This window comes from Bufo gargarizans, chromosome 6, assembly GCF_014858855.1.
Source record: "Bufo gargarizans isolate SCDJY-AF-19 chromosome 6, ASM1485885v1, whole genome shotgun sequence".
NCBI classification, from domain to species: domain Eukaryota; kingdom Metazoa; phylum Chordata; class Amphibia; order Anura; family Bufonidae; genus Bufo; species Bufo gargarizans.
The window spans coordinates 176,816,058-176,832,419 of NC_058085.1; the positions used below are offsets into that span (position 1 = coordinate 176,816,058).

Here is a 16,362-nt window from a genome sequence, read left to right on the forward strand (position 1 = left end):
TTGATATTTCGGATACGCAAACGTTATACAGGAGATGTAGCGCAGGTAATGTAACTGTCCGCAGTGCACACTGTCTACGGAAAAAAAGTACACTGGATGTCACAGATATTTTCAGGCTGCGCACACGTTAGACAGGAGATGTAGCGCAGATAATGTCGCTGTCTGCAGCGGCCAAACAATTGCAAGCTATTTAGTGCAGGTTGCGCTAAAAATATATATTGCTGCCAGATATAACTATAGTCCTTATAAGGACTTTTTGGTCTCTAGCAAGTTTTAGCAATTTAGCGCAGGTTGTGCTAAGAATATTTATTGCTGCCACACACAACAATAGTCCTTAAAATGACTTTTGGGTCTATGACAAGTATAAAAGCTAAGATAATACTAATTCACTCCCTACTCTATCTTTCCCTTCTGCTCTCCATCTCTCCCTGACTAAGCACCCTATGACGTGTCCCGGCCAGCCAATCACTGTAATGCCAGTAGCTTGGCATTACAGTAAATGGCAGTACTTACCTGCATGTTTATTGGCTGCGTAGCAGCCAATAAACGTGCGGGGAGGAGACTCGAGCATCGCGCTCGAGGACACGCGGTATTCGGCCGAACACCGCGATATGCCGAGCATCGCGATGCTCAAGTAAAATTTGTGTTTGGCCGACCATGCTCGCCCAACACTAATAACAGCATATAATAATACACACAATTTTATAACATTGCAATATTCAAAATTTGGCATAACACAAAACAAAAAATAAAGCTACTAGAAAAAGTGAAAACACATGTTTCTTGGGACTTCTTTTTGCATTTTCCTTTGAAGATAGCACCATATGCCTCTGGAAGACAGATAACTGCAACTGTAATGAGTCCACCTTAAGAACTCCCTCCCTCCTCATCCCCTCTCCACTAGAATGACGTCACACTGGATACAGGGATCAGATAAATGTGCTTATGGAGCAACTGTTGAGCCACAAGAGCACCAGAGGGCATCTGCAGAACAGCTCCCAGGTAGAATCTAATGCCTTAAAGGCTGTGTGACTAAACTAACACCTATTACAGAGACACAAAAGTCTTTTTTTTCCTGCTAATCTTCTGGCTAGATCTTAGCAATTCTTGAATGCCTCTAAACTGTGTTTGACAGTAGATGTTGTGTGCATTTTGTTTGCCGGGGCTTACTGTGCCAGCTGGGACTTTACAGCAACCCATTTGTTCACTAATCACAGGGGATCAGCTGTTTTCAAAGCTCCAAACAGACTGCATGGAGACAGAAACTGCTGCCTATAACTCAGCACTGTGATTACCTATGACTTGGTTGTCAGTCTCATTCACCAATATCTGCATCTGATAACTGTTGGCATTTTAATGGACACATAATAATGGAAACATAATGATTCTATTTCCACTACAGTACGATAAAGCTCCATAGAACATTTCTAGTCATATAATTTATTTGTTGAAAATATATTCTTTGTTTTATTAATAAGCTTTATAAGACACCCCACAGCCTCAAATTTAGGAATTTCTACTACTGGTATAGTTTTGTTTTCTAACTACCAGTCTGTCCAATGGACAAGCTATGTGTGTATATATATATATATATATATATATATATATAATTAAAACTTTTCAACTGTTCCAGTTTTATATTCCTCTCCTAGATTTATGTTTTACCAAACAATCCAGTGAATCTGTAGACCACAATAGAAAAAAAGCTCTAACTTTAATGCTAATATCTGCAAAAATGGCCAATAAGATCTACCATCTAGTGGATATCCACTTGCTCATAGAATTGCTGAAATAATCTCCACAGTTACCTTGCAAATACTTTCCATTAATAGTTGGCTGTCTATTGATTGAAAGTATGTGAGCAAATGGTTTTGATAGCCTTGACCACTATAACCACTGAAAAAACCTGACCAACGTTCAGACATTTATGTAATGTTTAGGAGCAGCTTTAAGTTGGGTTGACAAAAGGTCAGACATCACTTCACTATATACTGTATTGACATATCCACATAGATTTGCTTGCAACTCCTTGTTATTGTATAGCCAAATGAGTTGCCAATCTGAGTCCAGTATAAGGATTGTAGTTCTAAGAGAAGAACCTTCAATCTAAAAAGTAGTTCTCAAAGGCATACAAACTTATCTAAAGTCATTCAGTCCTAAACATTGAAATAGGTAGTAAAGACATAAAATGTAATGTATAAGAACAGAAATGTAGTGCACATAAGGCCCCTTTCACATGAGTGAGTATTCCGCACGGGTGCAATGCGTGATGCGAAAGCATTGCGCCCGCACGGAATCCGGACCCATTCATTTCAATGGGGCTGTGTAGATGTGCGTTGGTTTTTACACATCACTTGTGGGTTGCGTGAAAATCTCAGCATGTTCAAAATTTTACGTTTTTCACTCAACGCTGGCCCCATAAACATGAATAGAGCTACGTGAAAATCACATTGCATCCGCATCAAGTGCAGATGCGATGAGTTTTTCACGGATGGTTCTTAAGAGATGTTGCTTGTATACCTTCAGTTTTTTATCACGCGCGTGCAAAACGCATTAAATCGCATTGCACCCGCACGATAAAAAATGAACAACTGAACGCAATCGCAGACAAAACTGAATGACTTTGTTTGCGAAATTGCGCATTTTTCACTGAATGCATTTGCAGCACTTCCAGACCTAATCCGCACACGCTTGTCTGCAAGGGGCCTAACACCCAGATTTAATCTTCCATTTTACATTTGCATGATCTCCATTCTTTCGAAAAGCTGATCCTATATTTGTGGAGCAAGTATTTTCTTTGATCTCATTACGCCATTCCCTACTGCATGTCTACCATCCGACTCCATGACTCTTAATTTCTTAAAATGTGATAATGGTTATCCATAAGATATATAGTAAGTATGGCTAATTTTTAAGCCTTACTTCCTTATATTAAAAGATTACCATCAGCTTTAAGTACAGATACAATTCTAAAGCAAATCCATAAGCCCACACTATTTTTATTCCTAGCTAAGATAGTGAGGACATATACCCATGTTTCAGAAAAGCTTGGACTCAACTTTCATGCTGCTGAAGACCTGATGGTCTGACCAGCTGCTCTGGACAGCACCAAAGAACTGTATTCCCTGAGATCTACTGCCTTGACTTCCTCCTGTGTGTGTGCCAGCAATGAATGCTTTGCTAGGAGATTGATTACACCAGCACCTGTCACATAGCATACATTCAGAGCTGTCCTGTGTGACATGCCCCAAAAGAGTGTCCCAGACCAGGACCTATAAAATTGATTTTAAAAGGATTTTGTGATACATCTGTACATTTTTCCCATGGTACAGGAATAACAAGATATTGGGGTCAACATTGCAAAAATATTATTTAAAGTAACTAAATAGGACTATAAATACAGTAATTAGCTCACTTGTTGGACACCCTAATAATCCATAACTAAAGGCTTATTTAACGTCACTTCCCAATTCTACTCAGAGGGTCTAGATAAAGGAGGTCAATTATTAAAGGGAACCTGTCACCCAAAAATCGTCTATCAAGCTGTTTACAGTACCTTATAGTGCTGTGTCCTCGTTTCTCGATGCACTTTTTCTTCGTTTTGCCGCATGTCTGCTCATTCAGAAATCGTAGTTATATTCAGCTGCTGCCCCGTGCTGCAAGTCAGGCTTGAAGTCACGGGGGCAGCGGCCTCGGCGTCTTCCATGGCCCTCTCCCCGCCCCCTGCCTCTGTGACTGACACCCGAACATCCGAATCCGGGACCGCGCTCAACGGCCGCATGCGCAGTAAAGGGCGGCAGGAGCGCGGTCCCGGCTGCCGCGCGTACTACGGGCCGTCTTACTTTCGCCGCACTGCGCATGCGCCCGACATCCTGTATCAAACGCGCCCGCGCCCGGCATCTGGGCGCGGGCGCGTTTGATACAGGATGTCGGGCGCATGCGCAGTGCGGCGAAAGTAAGACGGCGCGTAGTACGCGCGGCAGCCGGGACCGCGCTCCTGCCGCCCTTTACTGCGCATGCGGCCGTTGAGCGCGGTCCCGGATTCGGATGTTCGGGTGTCAGTCACAGAGGCAGGGGGCGGGGAGAGGGCCATGGAAGACGCCGAGGCCGCTGCCCCCGTGACTTCAAGCCTGACTTGCAGCACGGGGCAGCAGCTGAATATAACTACGATTTCTGAATGAGCAGACATGCGGCAAAACGAAGAAAAAGTGCATCGAGAAACGAGGACACAGCACTATAAGGTACTGTAAACAGCTTGATAGACGATTTTTGGGTGACAGGTTCCCTTTAAGCTAAAATACGCTATATCTGTGACTTTTTCCCGCTCATGCCAGGTCTAAAAAGTGGCGTGTCGTGGGCAGGGAAGGGAATTGGCAGGCAGACCTGTCTCATTTACTGTTTTCTACACCTGTTTTATGAGTAGAAAAAGGTCTAAATGCAAGACAGCTAGAACTGGAGGAGGATCCACCAAAGTTATGAAGAGGCCGGCGCCTCTTCATAACTTCGGCAGAACCACCGTCAACTAAGGAGTTTATTAAGAACGGTGTCTAAAATGCTGGTCTTAATAAATGTGCCCCAAAGAGCTTAAAAGGGCTGTGCAGCAATATACTGTGTATTGATGATCTATCCTTAGGATAGGTCATCAATATCAGATCAGCAGGGGCTCAAAACTCAGCAGCTGATCAGCTGTTTGAAGAGCACGCAGTGTTCCATGTGAGTGCCGCTTCCTGTTCATTATACTGCACTTCGTCTCGGAAGTTACAGCTGTGCAGTATAATGACAACTACTCACTCCATTCAATTGAATGAAGTGAGTACTTGTTATTATACTGCGGCACCGGTCCATAGGAGACGACGTGTCTTGTAATGAATAGTATTGATTGCAAATATTCTAATTTAAAAATTTTATTGCTGATATCGACACTTCGAGAATTTACAAAGATGTAGAATAGTGGTATATATTCGTAATCGCGAAGAGAGACAGCAGTGTCATTGCTGTGCTCTGTGCTTTCATCTGGATCCTATTCCTTATCTAATTACATTCGATAGATAGTTAGCTCATATATATAATAGAGATAGTTAGTGGGAGATAGTCAGTGTAGGTTATATTCTGATATAGTGTAGCTGATAGGTTCAAGTGCAGGGTGTTAGGTAGTGTGATAGGAATTAATGTTTCTCTGCTGTCCATACATACATGCAACAGACATAGCGCTGTAAGGTCACAACAATACTTAGTGCACCAATCAGTTATATCTACTCAGACCTGATAAAATGTGAAGTTGCATGTATTGCGCAATAAATATGCGCATCATTAGTGCCAATTTGCGAAAATAATGACTGGAGATCACAAATATTATGCAAAATATTTGTGAAATATCTCGAAAACGAATATTGCCGTTCATCACTAGTAATGAAGAGAAAGCAGCACTCGCATCGAATGACACCTCCTCTGCAAATAGCTGATCTGTGGGGTTGCTTGGTGTTGGCATTGGTCATCAATATATGTTGCTGCACAACACCTTTACATTTGCTAACATGACATGTTCCATTACTTATTTTATTTTTTGTTCCTAAGGAGGAGTCCCACATCTTGTCACATGTCCTTACTAAGTATTGCCTGCAAATATTCTCATAACATGGTAGTCATATTGGCGGCTAACTGAGTGCAACTTCAACCAATCCTTTAATACCACTGTGTCTCTTTTAGGTCTCCTAGGTAGAGAAAAACTAAGTTTTTAAAAATTAGATTTGGCAGCTTCGCCAAAGTTCAACAAGAAATTTGATTTGTTACAAAGTAATTTGTCACAAATCTCTATAAATCAGGTATACCGAGCCCCGCTCTGCCTTAGGGTATGGCCACACGGAGAGGACTTGCTGTGGGTGGGTTTCGGCCAGACTGCGGTGAATAACCGCATGACCAATTAGCCTGCAGCTGCCTTTCATTTAATAATGAAAAATGCACTGTATAGTTAGTCTTCATTGTTAATGTCTTTAATGCACCTTTAAACAGAGGCTGTACCTACTTCTCCAATCCCAGCACTTGCTGCGCTGAACATCCTTTCAGACAAGACACTCGATGGGGGGCAAGCCATGAGTTCAATGGACACAGGTCAAGCCTGCACACCCAGTAGTTCAGGGGTTTCTCGCTTCTCTGAGCCTCCACATCGGCCGTTAACCTGATGTAGTTGGACACCTGTAGGCCTAGGCGTTCCCTGAGGCTGGATCTGGAGGGCGGCTGTCGATGGGTTGGCAGCAAGAATGATCTCATATCTGAAGTGACCAACACATCTTCAAACCGCCCTCTTCTTGCATGCGCGGTAGGATTGGTACCCGCAACTGTTTCTCTGTGGGTGGAAATTCCTCTGCAAGCAACAGCAGAATGCAGCATCTTTCGCAGCAAGGCCTGGGAATGCAGCATTCTAACAGTCTTCTGTGATGCTGGTAACATGTCCACCATTTTGTATTTGTACCAGGGGTCTAAGTACGTTTACACCCAGTACTGGTCCTTCCCCTCTATTATTTTTTACAGGGGTCCCTCTTCTAACACTTGAGCACGAAGGCCCCATTTGCACTAAATTGGAAGCGGAGGAGCACCCTGGCTCCTGCTCATCGCCCAGGAGAATGTCGTCCTCGGTCTCCTCCCCCCATCCACAGACAACACCAGGGATCCTTGAAAAGTTTAAAGCCTGCTCTTCTTGCTCCTCATCCTCTGACTCCTCTTCAGACTCCTGTCTTCTTGGCTCAGATGGAGTAGCCCCCCAGGGAATTAATTCAGCATTGCGACTTCCTCATCTTCCAGCTCCTGCTCCTCGACGGCTTGATCAATGACACGACGCAGTGCATGCTTCAGAAAGAAGGCATAAGGCACAAGGTCACTGATAGAGCCCTGGCTGTGACTGACCAGTTTGGTGATTTCATCAAATGGCCGCAGATGTCTGCATGCATTGCGCATGAGCAGCCACTGGCGTGGTGAAAAGAAACCAAGCTCCCCAGAACCTGTCCTGCTGCAGAGTTCATACAGGTAGTCATTAATTGCGTGTTGCTGCTGGAGCAGACTATCAATCATATACAAGGTGGAGTTCCAGCGCGTCAGGCTGTCACAAATCAGACGTCTTATGGGCAGGTGGTGACGCCGTTGAACGTCAGCAAGGTGAGCTATGGCCGTGTAAGATGTTCTAAAATGGCCAGAGATTTTCCTGGCCTGCCGCAAGACATCGTGGACCCCGGGGTATTTGGCAACGAATCGCTGCATGACTAAGTTCAGGACATGTGCCATGCACAGCACATGTGTCATTTTGCCCTGTTTCAGCGCTCTCAGCAGATTGGCACCATTGTCGCACACCACTTTACCAACTGTCAAATTGAGCGGGGTTAGCCACTGATCGGCCTGTGACTGCAGAGCTGAAAGCAGTGCAGGACCAATGTGGCTCTTGGCTTCCAGGCACAACAGCCGCAGCACAGCATGGCAACGTCTCACCTGGCACATCGAATAAGTTCTGGGGAGCTTGGGGGTTGCAGCGGAAGAGGTGGTAGCAGTGGAAAAGGAGGAGTCAGCCACAGAGGATGTAGTAGAAGGAGGAGAAGAAGAGGCAGGCCTGCATGCAATCCATGGCGGTAAGAACAAAACCAAACTTATGCCACGGGTTGCATGCTTGACAGCCGCCAAAAATTTCACCCAGTGGGCAGTAAAAGTTATGTATAGACCTTTCCTGCCCGTGTTTTCTAGACCATGTGTCTGTGGTCAGATGTATCTTGGAACCGACACTGTGTGCCAGAGATACATTCACTTGCAGCTGAACATGGCCATATAGTTCTAGGATGCCCTTCTGGGAGAAAAATTTCCTTCCGGGGCCCTTCCATTGCGGTGTGCCAATGGCCACAAATTATCTAAAGGCCTCCGAGTCCACCAGTTTATATGGCAGTAGTTGGCGGGCTAGCAGTTCCGACGAGCTGGTGGTCAGCCGTTGAGCAAGAGAGATATCCGGCGTCATCAACTTTTTACGCTCAAACATTTGGACCAGGAAAGCCTGCTTTTTGTCAGATGAACGTGACTATGGCACGGTGGAAGGTTGAGTGAAGGACAAATGGGAGGAGAGAGGAGAAGGAGAAGAGGCAGGACGTGGAGCGCCGGAAGTGTCACTTTGTGGGTTCTGATGGTGTTACTCCCACTGGGTTTGGTGATGGGAGGCCAGGTGCCTTCTTAAGGCGGTCATCCCTAAGTGAGTGTTGGGCTTACCGCGACTTATGTGTTGACAGCACAGGCTGCAGATGGCAACACTATTGTAAGCAGCTGACATGTTAAGAAAAGCCCACACTGCGGAGCCATGTGCCGGCGTCCTGGGAGCGCCAGATGTGACCGTGCATGGTGGCTGGCTTGCTCCAGATACATTTGCAGTCTTCTTTTTGCCTCCTGTGCACTGCAAGTTCTGCCTGCTTCTCCTCCTTATGCCCCTATCTGCTGCTCTGTCTCTCCCTCTGAACTCCCCTCAGTTTCCTCTCGTGTGGATACCCACGTGACATCCATCGACACGTCATCATTGTCACCTTAACCACCACTGACATTAGAGATCTCGGAGTAGGCAGCAACAGTGGGGACCTTCGTCCTTGGGCTGATCTGGGTACTGTCCTCAGACTCGGCCGTTGCTACCTCCTCTTCCTGATCCGATGCTAAGAATGACTGCGCATCGGTAAGGTCTGGGAATGGATGGGAAAATAATTTCTTTGACTCGATTGGAGCAGCTATTTGTGGTGGTGGTGTCTTTGGGCGTGCACAAAGCAGAGAGTGAGGAGGGTGCAGATGCGGAGGATGAGGAGGGTGCAGAAGCGGAAAGCTGAGTGAGCCACTCAACCAACTCTGATGCATCCTTTGACATAATCGCACGCACCTTCTCCAACTTCCAACTTAGGCTGCAGCCTGGTGCACCTGCCCAACCCATACCCCCCTGCAGAATGGCTTGCCTCTTCCTCTGCTTGTCATTTTCAAAATGACCCTATAGAAGAGCAGTATTTGTGGAAGCAGGTATATTGCAGGCCTCAATCAATATTTGGTGGAAGCCAGTATATCAATCCCCTCTATCAGTAATTTGTGGAAACAGGTATATAGAACCCCTTAATGAGTATTTGCTGGAAGTGGGTATATCAAACCTCTTAATCAATATTTGGTGGAAGCCGGTGTATCGCAGGCCTCAATCAATATTTGGTGGAAGCCGGTGCCTCACACCCTTCAATCAATATTTTGTGGAAACCGGTGTATCACACCCCTCAATCAGCAGGTATATTGCACCCCTTAATCAGTTTTTTGGGGGGCAACAGGTATATCATACCAGTTGCAATTAGTTATTCCACTAGCGTTTGTCCCTCTATCTAGATGCTTTATCTCAGCAGAACAGCACACAACTGCTGCACAATACAAATGTACTAAAATATGCTTTCTATGTTAGAAAGTATATTAATGGTATATCACACCCCTCAATATTTTGTTTTAGGGGGGGCAACAGGCAGAGGCGTACATAGGAATCACTGGGCCCCATAGCAAAAATCTGAATTGGGCCCCTTAACCCCGCCCACTACCCACCATGGCCCCTCCCACTTCCTGACTTTGCTCCTCCCATGCCACACCCCCATTAAATAAATTTATACATGACCTACAGAAACTGTTAGGGGTTTCCTGGGGGTGACCTGTCACATGGGATATCTGCTGCAGCCTGCAGGTCTCCTTATTTGGGGTGCCATGTTAGGCTACTTTCACACTTGCGTTCGGGTCTCCGCTTGTGAGTTCTGTTTGAAGGCTCTCACAAGCGGCACCGAACGGATCCGTCCAGCCCTAATGCATTCTGAGTGGATGCGGATCCGCTCAGAATGCATCAGTATGGCTCCGTCTGTCCTCCGCTCAGCAGGCGGACACTTGAACGCTGCTTGCAGCCTGGCCGTGCGGAGGCAAACGGATCCGTCCAGACTTACAATCTAAGTCAATGGGGACGGATCCGTTTGAAGTTGACACAGTGTGGCTCAATTTTCAAACGGATCCGTCCCCCATTGACTTTCAATGTAAAGTCAAAACGGATCCGTTTGCACTATCATGAACAAAAAAAAAAAATTTTTTATTTTTTTTTGTTCATGTTAATGCAAACTGATCCGTTCTGAACGGATCTAAGCGTTTGCATTATAGGTGCGGATCCGTCTGTGCAGACACCAGACGGATCCGCTCTGAACGCAAGTGTGAAAGTAGCCTTAAAGGGAATCTGTCACTAGCAATTTACCCCCAATTTTTTTTTCATGAATCCATGTTTAACAGAGTACCTGTTTTCCATCTGTCTTGTTCTTTTGATTGTGAGTCTTGTCATGTCTTCAAAAAATCGATTCTTATGATATGTAAATGACGCTGTTATTCTTTCTCCACGGTGCCCAGGAACGCCCCTCTGAAGTGCCGTGCCCGGCTAAGTTTGAAAACTAATAACGCCTCCAAGTTCATCTAAATCGCCTCCCAGAGGCACGGCTAAGTGCTCAACACCCCCCTCCTCAGTGCCGCGCTCTGCGGCAAACACCCCGATCCTCCTCTCGCCGGCATCCCAAATCCTGCGCAGGCGCAGTGCCGTCAGTCATCTTATCATAGCGCAGGCAATCGCCGGCACTGCGCCTGCGCGGGATTTGGGATGCCAGCGAGAGGAGGATCGGATTTGGGAGGCGATTTAGATGAACTTGGAGGCGTTATTAGTTTTCAAATTTAGCCGGGCACGGCACTTCAGAGGGGCGTTCCTGGGCACAGTGGAGAAAGAATAACGCCCCTCTGGGCTCCTTACAGCGTCATTTACATATCATAAGAATCGATTTTTTGAAGAAATGACAAGACTCACAATCCAAAGAACAAGACAGATGGAAAAAAGGTACTCATGGATCCATGTTTAATAAAGTACCTTTTTTCCATCTGTGTTCTTCTTTTCCATGTCAGTCTTGTCCTTTCTTCTAAAAATCGATTCTTGCTGTAAGGACTGGAGCCCAGAGGGGCGTTTTTCTTTCTCCACGGTGCCCCTCTGATTAGTGCCGTGCCCGCCTAAATATGAAAACTCTAACGCCTCCATCATTTAGCTGAATCGCCTCCCAGAGGCGCGGCTAAGTCCTAGACACCCGCCCCCCTCCTCAGCGCTGCGCTCTGAAACACCCGATCCTCCTCTCGTCGGCGTCCCAAATCCCGCGCAGGCGCAGTGCCGGCGATTGCCTGCGCCTGCGCTCTGATAATACGGCTGAGGGCAACAGCTTCAACATCGTCACTGGGCTCGGCGCATGCCCAGTGACGATGTTGAAGCTGTTGCCCTCAGCCGTATTATCAGAGCGCAGGCGCAGGCAATCGCCGGCACTGCGCCTGCGCGGGATTTGGGACGCCGACGAGAGGAGGATCGGGTGTTTCAGAGCGCAGCGCTGAGGAGGGGGGCGGGTGTCTAGGACTTAGCCGCGCCTCTGGGAGGCGATTCAGCTAAACATGGGGGGGGCCCTGGGGAGAAAAGCAGCCGCATAGCCGGCTGCTGGTCATCAGTGGGCGGGGCCTTATCTGCGCTACGGGCCCCCCAGTGCCGCGGGCCCCATAGCAGTGGCGTGGTCTGCCTCTATGGGCGGTACGCCACTGGCAACAGGTATATCACACCAGTTGCAAATAGTTATTCCAATATAGTTTGTCCCTCTATCTAGCTGCGGTATCTCAGTAGAAACGCACACAACTGCTGCACAATACAAATGCACTATAATAAATTTTCTATGTTAGAAGGTATATTATAGGTATATCACACCCCTCAATCATTTTTCTGGGGGGAGGACAACAGGTGTATCACACCAGTTGCAATTAGTTATTCTAATAGCGTTTGTCCATCTATCTAGCTGCAGTATCGCAGCAGAACCGCACACTAATGCTGCACAATACAGATGCACTATAATATACTTTCTATGTTAGAAGGTATATTATAGGTATATCACACCAGTCAATCAGTTTTTTTTTTGGGGGGGGGGCAACAGGTATATCACACCAGTTGCAATTAGATAGTCCAATAGCTTTTGTCCCTCTATCTAGCTGCGGTATCTCAGCAGAACCACACACAACTGCTGCACAATACAAATGCACTATAATATACTTTCTATATTAGAAGGTATATTTTAGGCATATCACACCCCTCAATCATTTTTTTTGGGGGGGGGGGCAACAGGTATATCACACCATTTGCAATTAGTTATTTCAAATAGCGTTTGTCCCTCTATCTAGCTGTGGTGTCTCAGCAGAACCGCACACTATTGCTGCACAATACAAATGCACTATAATATACTTTCTATGTTAGAAGGTATATTATAGGTTTATCACACCCCTCAATAATTTTTTTTTTGGGGGGGGTGGGGGCAACAGGTATATCACACCAGTTGCAATTAGTTATTCAAATAGCGTTTGTCCATCTATCTAGCTACAGTATCGCAGCAGAACCGTACACAACTGCTGCACAATACAAATGCACAATAATATACTTTCTATGTTAGAAGGTATATTATAGGTATATCACACCCCTCAATCAGTTTTCTGGGGGGAGGACAACAGGTGTATCACACCAGTTGCAATTAGTTATTCCAATAGCGTTTGTCCATCTATCTAGCTGCAGTATCGCAGCAGAACCGCACACTAATGCTGCACAATACAAATGCACTATAATAAACTTTCTATCTTAGAAGGTATATTATAGGTATATCACACCAGTCAATCAGGATTTTTTTTTGAGGGGGGGCAACAGGTATATCACACGAGTTGCAATTAGTTAGTCCAATAGCTTTTGTCCCTCTATCTAGCTGCGGTATCTCAGCAGAACCACACACAACTGCTGCACAATACAAATGCACTATAATATACTTTATATGTTAGAAGGTATATTATAGGCATATCACACCCCTCAATCATTTTTTTTTTTGGGGGGGGGGCAACAGGTATATCACACCATTTGCAATTAGTTATTTCAAATAGCGTTTGTCCCTCTATCTAGCTGTGGTGTCTCAGCAGAACCGCACACTACTGCTGCACAATACAAATGCACTATAATATACTTTCTATGTTAAAAGGTATATTATAGGTATATCACACCCCTCAATCATTTTTTTTTTTTTTGGGGGGGGGCAACAGGTATATCACATGAGTTGCAATTAGTTATTCAAATAGCGTTTGTCCATCTATCTAGCTACAGTATCGCAGCAGAACCGCACAGAACCGCTGCACAATACAAATGCACTATAATATACTTTCTATGTTAGAAGGTATATTATAGGTATATCACACCCGTCAATCTGTTTTTTTTTTTTTGGGGGGGGCAACAGGTATATCACACCAGTTGCAATTAGTTATTCCAATAGCGTTTGTCCCTCTATCTAGCTGCGGTATCTCAGCAGAACCGCTTACAACTGCTGCACAATACAAATGCACTATAATATACTTTCTATGTTAGAAGGTATATTATAGGTATATCACACCCTCTCAAACAGGTTTTTTTGGGGGGCAACAGGTATATCACACCAGTTGCAATTAGTTATTCAAATAGCGTTTGTACATCTATCTAGCCACAGTATCACAGTAGAACCTCACACAACTGCTGCACGATACAAATGCACTATAATATACTTTCTGTGTAAGTATATCACACCCCTCAGTATGTCACACCTATTGATAGCACAACTATACCCGTCCTAAAAAGGACTTTTGTGGCCCTAATGGCTAGCGTTTGGTGTCCCGAACAGTCTGTATCTGCTCCACACAGCAACATCTCCCTACACTGGCAAAAATCGGGTTTATTTATAGGGTAGGGGGTGTGTCCATGTGCTGAAACAACTTAATTGGCTGTCCTGTCCCATCTGATGGATGTCTCATGGGTCAAAGTTCGGCGTTATGCAAAAAATATGGCTCATGCGAATATCGCCATATGTTTGCATGTGAATTGCGAACGAGGAAAACAACGAGCGAAACAACCGCTGGGCGAACCGCAAGGCCATCTCTATTCAGGATCAAAATCACTGACAAGTAGAGTAGAGAGGAGTATGAGGCATATCTTTAGCTCAGTGTTCTGAAGTAACTCGTTCTCCTGTGTGATTAGGACAGGTTTTGGGTGTACTAACTTTTATTATATTTATTTCCCCTAATTATTGCTACCTATACAAGATGAGCCTTTTTATATATATATATATATATATATATATATATAATCAAAAATATTTGTAAATTTTTCAGTATTTTATTTTATTAATTCCCGGAGAACTCCGTTAAGTCAGTTTTAGAAACAAGGGGTGCACAACCTATTCTGGTTGGGGGCCACATTGTCAGACTGAAGGAAACCCAAGGGCTGAAAATAAAACTTAAAGGGATGTTACCAACTGAAATACTATATTTATGGCATATTGTACATACAGTATATACTATAAAATGTCTGGTTACACTTACATGATTCCCATCTAATGGGAGAATACATGAAAAATGCATATGAGCAGCCACAAGACATAGACATACATGTCTGTCACCAGATGGTTGGGGGCCGCATAGAATGATATCAAGGGCCACATGTGGCCCCCGGGCCGCAGGTTTTGCCCTCCTGGTCTAGACGTTCATAACTAGAAAAATGTAGGTAATTCATGATTAGCAAGTAATGGTATACAAAAGATTGTTTCAACATTGTTTCAACCAAGAGAGTATAAATAGAATAGTACAACATATAATGGCATTTGACATCTGCATTCCAAATAATAATAAAACGATCTGGTGAAAAGTGTATTCTAGGGACTGCCAAGAAGTCTTAACTAAATGAAAAACTTTTGTCACTGAGCATGGATTGGCGTAAAATGGAACAAACAGTAAACTGCCTTTTAATTCTTACAGTAAACGGGTTTTCTGGAACCTAAATATAGATGACCTATCATTATGCTGGATTGTCAATACTAGATCAGTGGTAGTCCGACTCCCACCATCCCTGACAACTGTTGGAAGGGGCTGTGGCACTTAGTCAAGCACTGTGGTCTCTTGCTCAGCCTGTAACGTTACATACAGCGTCTCATGACCTTTGTGCAGCTCAGTCCCATTCCAGTGAACAGGATTAAGCTTCAATACCAAGCACATCCGCTATAAAATGTACATACTTCTGTTTTTGTAATGCATTTCTGTATCCATGCTACCGCTAGTGGACCGTGCCTCCGGAAGTCCACTCTGGCCCCATTCACTATAATGGGGGCGGGCAGGAGGTCAGGCAAACATGCCGAGAAGCGGCCGGAATAACACTACGACATGTAGTTTTATTCCGGCCGCCTCTCGGTATGTTTGACGTGCTACAGCCAGACCTCCAGCCCGCCCCCATTATAGTAAATGGGGCTGGAGCGGACTTCCGGAGGCATGGTGCACTAGCGGTAGCACGGATCTGCCGGAGAAGGCTGCCACTAGTGTGAGAGTAGCTTTATATACATAACAGATTATAGGATAAGCTTTGGTCATTTTTTTCAGATGCAACCTATTTTGTTACGTAGGAATGCATACATTTCCTCCCTTCATTGCTGATCTCTATCTATTCTCTGAATCTAGTCCTTAAAATTTAGTTTTTCATCCCAATCATTGCTTACACCCTAATCACAGTAATAATAGTGGGGGGATTGAGTACATGTTTGTTACATCTTTTGATCCAAACAGAAATTTTCTAAGTATGTAAATCCAGCATTATCATTAAGGACTTGTGACAGGTGTTGGTAACATACTGTGCATACAGGGGTGGGATCCAGCCAGTTCTCCCTAGTCCGGTAGAAACAGTTGTTAAAATCATAGAGAGTGGTGTAATTATATTAAGGTGGCACAGTATATGGTATACAGATATATTCAGTATATTCAGATATATACAATAAAAAGCCAAAGATACGGTGAAAAACTCAGCTAAGATGAGTCATGTCCAGTCGTCATGATGGTCTGGGATGGATGTAGAAGAAAAGGGAAGTGAATATCTGCAATTAGAGGAGATGTCACCAAGTCTTTGAATGTCAATGTTTTCTTCTGCCTCTTGACTGCAATTAATCAATACTAGAATTATCCTTCTGGGATTCCTTAGTTGAACTTGATGGACTTATGTCTTTTTTCAAGCATATTAACTATGTATATATTTTTATTTATTTAGATTCCATATTTTTATATTGTATATTTGAAATATTGTAAATAATTATATCTGACATTAGTAAGCTATAGGCATATCTTTGTTGGCAGAGTAGGTAAGCTGTTAATCCCACCCCTGAATCCTGTCCCTATGGACTGGGATTTCTATACTGCCACATGGTTACTTTGAAGTATGTAGTGTTTCTTATATCAAAAATTTGTATGATGGGAGAC

General features: G+C 44.5%; 1 protein-coding gene across 1 annotated transcript in view; it reads left to right on the top strand.

The window, feature by feature from the left end:
- Positions 1-951: 951 nt before the first annotated feature.
- The window catches only part of LDB3 (LIM domain binding 3), a 205,526-nt gene continuing 190,115 nt past the window's right edge, over positions 952-16,362 (top strand). The window contains exon 1 of the mRNA XM_044300293.1: positions 952-1,002. The gene's annotated coding sequence lies outside the window, so the exon portion shown is untranslated. The remainder of the gene's footprint in view (positions 1,003-16,362) is intronic.